General features: G+C 33.1%; 1 pseudogene; it reads right to left on the bottom strand.

The window, feature by feature from the left end:
* Window positions 1-5,577: 5,577 nt before the first annotated feature.
* Window positions 5,578-6,058, bottom strand: LOC149562659 (ubiquitin-conjugating enzyme E2 7 pseudogene; annotated as a pseudogene).
* Window positions 6,059-6,596: the final 538 nt, after the last annotated feature.

Here is a 6,596-nt window from a genome sequence, read left to right as displayed (position 1 = left end):
AACTACGGACTTAAGTCTAAGCTAACTTCAATATAAATTAACTAAAACTTAAGATAAACTATCTACACTAATAAATTTTTTTTTCAATATACAAATTTCTATAAAGAATTTCATTGGATCACAATTAAAAAAACCCAAAACTAATGAATTAACATTAAACTATATTTAATGTAGACTAATAGCCCATAATTAAAATTAAGCTAATCTAACCATAATTTATTAACAAAGATAGTAACTAACCCAGAATGACAAGACAAAACTTAATTGATCCACTTGACAAGTGGATTCCCTCACACACCTACCCTACTCACCCACCCCTAAACCCCCATTCCCCAAACTAGCCTGGGCGGATTTCTAGCCTCTCCACGTAGATCGAGGTTTGCAAAGCGCTGCCCAAGAAGGCCCTGACAAGGGTACATGAGCAGTACAAGGGCAGCTCCCAAATAGCGTACCCTTTCAAGGTAAAGGCAAGAGGTTTTAGAGTTGAAACCACTTAACCAAAATTTGCTCCAACAACAAGCAACGACCTAAGTTAAGACAAGGAACAAAGGACGTCAGCCATGTTATGATGGATTTTATTTCATAAATGCCCAAGCTAAAAAAAAACAAAACAAAGGAAAGGGGTAGATGGGTTCTAGGAACAAGGTGGGGGGGTAGTAATGCAAAAAGATTTATAGGTGAGATCTAGGGTAAGATAGGATAAGATTTAAGCATGATGATACTATAGTTATTAATATTTATATTATTGTTTATTTTTTTGAATTTAAATTTGAAAACAAAGGATCAACAGAGAATATTCTCTGTTCCATCAAATTTTAACTTCCAAGCCCATACAAAAGGCAGAGAGTTTTCTTACTCTCTTGGGCCATTTTTTTTTTGAAAGTCTTCTAAGTGTAGAGTTGAAGTCATGTATTATTATATATATTTTTTGTATATAATTGGAATAGAATTAAAACATAGATTTAACCATTAACACAATAATGCAAGTTTGATTAATATCCAATAATCATAAAAAAAAACTAAATCTACATGAATGAACATAAATTTCCATTTCAACATATATGAACAACTTGTTATATTGCCAAACTGAACATCATTAATTTCCATCCCAATTTTTTTTAGATTCACCCATCTAAAATTAAAATTTACAAATAAATCACATGACAAGAAATTATACCCAACACCAATTTTATTGGCCAACCTGATTCCAAGGCTCAGCCGGGAAAGAATCAGGAAGAAAACCTGGCTTCGTAGCCAATTACAACAAGGTTTGAAATACAATTTACAATAGGATCTCAATCCCAATTTTCAACAATTTTATCAAATTTTCCCTCATGATCAAAATCAAGGAACTTGTAATGTCTTCTGAATCTCTTTTCAAGAACCATGGAGGAAACCAATAACTGATCGAATGACAACCAAGTAGAACCAAAAGAACATCAAGCATGCATAGTCACACATGGTTTACACAATAAGATTCACAATTGAATCAAGACTAGGGAGAGGTGGATTCTTCCAACTGGAGAAGTCATACACAACACCAAATCAAATGCCCAATCGGGGCCAATAATCAAGAACTTCCGTTCTTCCATTTAAACTTGCCATACTCATACCAGGTTTGTGCTGACGGGTAAGGGCCCATAACACCCTACCCTTTTATCCCTCTTCTCATCCTGAGAAGAGACTCTACACAGGTTGGAGTCCAACTAAATAGACCTCTCCCAAAATTGGTCACTTCTGCCCTCTCCTAGGGTGAGTAATACCAAAACACCCATGCAAGAAAACTCAAAATTTCAAACAAAAACAAGAAAGGAAAACAACCAAAAAAAGACATGGTTTGTAAATCCTCCCAACATACCCACAACCATACAATAGTAAAACAATAACAAGGTAACAAGAACAAGAAACAAAACATAAAAACTGAAATAAGGGAGATGGGAGTTTCCTACCTTCACAAAGAGGTAATGGCAATGAACCAATTCGAGTAGAGTATCCCTCCTTCCTTCAAGCTTCAAGAAATCCTCTCTAAATGTAGAGATTGGGTAACCAAAACACTAGACCAAGGAAGGCCTCTAAATAAGCCTCCAACTCAACTACCCAAAAGAGCAATAACTATTTCCACCCACTAGCCACACTAGAAACTCCTAACTCAACCTACACCATGGTTAAACCCTGAGAGGAGGTGGGGTAAGACAACTCATGACAACCACTTGAAATTTTCGCACAAAGGCAAAAAGGGACTTTTTGAGTGCCCTCAAAAGTCAAAGCTAGGGGCTTAGGGGTTGGAAAAGACCCCTAACCCATACCCATACCCTTTGGTTAGAATAAAAACATGTTAAAAGCCTTAGGAAGGAGTTTTAGATACAAAATAAAATCTAGGAATAAAATAGGTCCATCTAACAGTTCTAACTAGCAAAAATAAGCACATAAACATTTTTACGAGTGTCAAGCGACACTGAAAGAACATAATTATGAACAATAGGGTTTCCAAATTTTAGCACATGGAGATCAGTTTTGTTCCTCCGTAGGGTTTCTCGGCTAAATATCTGCACACTCATTGCACACATCAGTAGTCCCGTAAAATCACATGTATATAAACGTATATGTATTAGAAATTTTCATCATTTAAAACATACATTAATAAAGTTTCTTCTCCCTTCATAATTCTTAACCATTTGAAGTATCTTAAATCAAATCTCAATCCTACATCTACTAATTTCGTCAACATACATATACATGAACATTAAATGACAATCATCAAATATATCTGGAAATAACATCACACAACATGAAATAATAAAATATGTTCTAAGCATCAGATAATGTCTCGACATCACAAGTTGCAGATAACAAAAAATAAGAGTAATGTATCACTATGCTACGATGGGTCGGGGGCGAGGCCTCACAATTAATCTCCAAAAATCAATTACAAATGCACCAAGAATTATCCCCATAAACACATCAGCATAACATACCCTAGACGTGTAGAATAGTCTTCAAAAATCTCCTAAGCATTCTCCTATTCTCACCACTTGAATGCTTTTCCAAAGCCTACTACCCCCATTTTATACATCAAATTTAGCCAAAAATGGGCTAAAACAATTAACCAACATAATCTTCCATTTTGGTTACATATTTCGAATTTACCCCTTTTACCATTATTTTGTTATGATCTCACACCAAAATTAAGGGTTTGTTTTCAAAAAATACCCTTAATTAAATAAGATTGGGCGGATTTGTTATGGATAGATAACAACTCTTCTCTTAATATTTCATATGCCATAAATAGCCCATTGGTTGGCCTTAATTTTAGGAGGCCAATGGTTAGGAGTTCAACTCCAATTATCTCATTCCTTTAATTCGAATTAAATATTCATTTTAATTTGAATTTGAATGTTTTCCCTCTCTTTATGATTTTGTGACATCATGCTGATGTCACCATTTTAAACTTTTGCCTCCAAAATTCAAATTGCCATAACTTCTTCATACGAGCTCCGTTTTTAATGAAACGAACACTGCTGGAAAGCTCTCATCAGGCTTTTTATTTTGAAATCCATTATTGAACACTTTCGAGATGGTCTAATTTTGCCTCCTATCTAGCCCTCTGGTCTGCCTGTTGACCAAAACTTTGACCAAGCATAACTTGCACGAACGAACTCCTTTTCACTCCATTCAAGTTGCATTGGAATCAGAATGCTGAGATCTTTTTCATGGTGCAAAAATTTGGAGATTTGAAGACACTTCAATTTTCACTAAAATTATCCACCGGATCACTATGTTAAGAGATTTAGATCACTGCTATAATGGTTAGAGAGTAACAGTGAAATTAGTTGATTTGAATGCAACTAATTTGCTAATCACAGATCTCTATTCTGGCTTGTATTTGATCCTTCCTAATTGAATATAGCTTTATTGCTCCACAAGGATATTATGCTTATCCTTCAAATTTGCTTTCTCTTTTCATCATTAAATCTTCAATAACATCTTCTTACTTTTTTTATCCACACACATTTTGAAATCACAACTTGACCTTATACTTATATCTTCCACTTTGTCAAGTCGACTCAGATAAAAATTAGACTAATTAATATTCATCACCTTAGTTGGTTGGAATCAATAGATAAATCAATTAATCTCAATATGTCAAAATATGAAAATCCCTCATTAACCGACCCTACTCAATAGAAACTAACTCAGAAACTATTTCCTTTGTTAACCAATAGAAGCTTGGTTAATACTCACTTTTTACATACTTTCCTTCAACACTCGAGTGAACTCAGTAGACATTGCCTTATGAACTAGGCAATCATAGGAATGCTTGATAGACATAGAAAAATGTCTTTACCACCCAAGTGAGCTCAACATATACTGACTGATAATGATATGACATTTATGTAATATCAAAGACAATACACAATTAATCAATTATATCCAACATAATTCACATGTCTTTAGTGGTATGGAAATATTTTGCATAACCTTAGAAGATTGTAAAAGTTCATGCAAAGTTGTAGTATAACTTGGCAACCAAAACTTGGTAATTCAAAACTTTTGTCCATCAAAGTATCAACTATTGTTGTCACCCCCCTTAGGAGTAGAACATAGTTTCTAAACCATATCCCCTTTAGGAAAAAACCAAAAAATGTACTTCATTGTAATACCTTTTGATACCTCCCAACATCCAACATGGTTTAAAAATGAATATGATTAAATAGATCTAAGACCCATTGTGATCATCAAAATTGTGTGCCAACCATCATACTTATCCAAATTCAAGACCTAACATAGAAGGAACCTTGGAGCCATCATATTCAATCTTCTCACAATCTTAGCATTTATAATACTTTGTTCAAGAGATGATAAAATACCTAAATCTTTTTTTCTATTATTTGGTCGGGAACAAAATGTATATCAATACATGCTAGATAATCCAAAATATTATTTATCCAATAAAACATGAGATCATCCTCAATCTATGGTTATCTTAAGGCAAAGGAACTTCAAGAGAAGGTTGGACCCCTTGATAGATTACCTACAAACATTGAAGAAAAAAGATTGAAATGAAATCTAGAGGATAATGCACAAAACATAAATGTCTAATTTTTGTACTAACTCACAATATGCTCCAATTAATTTAAAAAAAAATGATGACTCAATATAAACATGAAAAATATAAGTAACTCATAAGGAGGATAACATTTTAATCTTAAAAAAATGCAAAGAATCACGTAAGACAAGCCAAATAAATTATTTCAATCAAAATCACTTAAAAAGAAGGCAATAAATCTACTTTCGATCATCATTAGAAACTCAATGAACAAACACAAATAAAAAATGAGCCGTTTTGATCAAATTTGGAAGAACATTGTATGATGCAATCTTTTAAAAGAAGAAAATATGCGAGGCATTAAAAAATAATTTCAAATGTAGGAACATATGCCTAATTGACCAACTCTTATATTTTTTTCTATATCAGATATTATATGTAACTACAACTTGTTAGTTTTATATTATCATGTAACATTTATTAAATTATTATGTTAACATTTCTTTCTATCCCTTGAAATACTACTTTTACTACATTTCTTGGGAGCACCTAATGATCCTAGAAACTTTCGTTTTGGGCTTGTCTCTATGATCCTGCCACTGTTTGGTGCCATCAATGTTGGTAGGAGATTCATCATTTGGAGATGAGAGCATCGAAATGATACTCAATAGAATCGATTGCACCGTATGTAGAGGCAACCATCTCTCAATAGTGAGCTCGTAAGAGTTTGGGTCATCTCTAGCTTAGTGAAGAATCAAAATCCAAACATGTCCATCTGGATAAACATTGGATGCCACATCTCTCTTGTGAATCTCACCAATAGTTAGCCGAGAAACTCATTATGGCATTGAAGAGACCTTAATAAAATGTATCCTCTGGACTGATTATTGTTACATTCCACTCGAATATTTTTGAATCATCGACAAGTCCTACTGAGAACCCACTTATTGGATTCCTGTTTACTTCTTTCAATTGCCTCACTAGAAAAAGTTTGGCCTTGTTTTTTGACATGATGTTGCTTCTGATTTCTGATTATATAAATAGATTACAATGAGAAGATGATGCAGAAATACGAATAGCTTTGTTCCAATTATAATCTCATGAGTTTATTCCTTACACTGATATAATGATCTCTTCTATAAATAATACACTTAGATTTTTATAGGGAGACCAATAGTCATCTTTGTAGAGCCGTGTTTGTTCAATAATCATTAAGTGATTGACTACTTAAATTTTCATACCAAATATTCATTTTTTCTGAGACTCCTATTAGTTTTATATGTAACATTTTTTCATGCTTTCTATTGAATTTAAGATTGTATTTTAAAATTAAAATTATTTGAGTTATTAGATTTTTGATTGATAAATAATTACATGATTGATAAAACATACAAGGTCCACGCTAAGGCATATCAACAAGAAACACTTTCTTACTAACAATAAAAAATAATGTACATATTATTGTCAACTCAACAATAGCTAGCCTCTAATGTTCAACACACACTATGTTGCTCGGCATCTATTAAAATTCACTTGGCTTATATTGACT

This window comes from Cupressus sempervirens, chromosome 4 (genome assembly GCF_028749045.1).
Source record: "Cupressus sempervirens isolate cs-2001-9-10 chromosome 4, ASM2874904v1, whole genome shotgun sequence".
Taxonomy (NCBI): domain Eukaryota; kingdom Viridiplantae; phylum Streptophyta; class Pinopsida; order Cupressales; family Cupressaceae; genus Cupressus; species Cupressus sempervirens.
The sequence above is the reverse complement of the archived record's forward strand: the minus strand, read 5'-3'. Positions and strand labels throughout refer to the sequence as shown.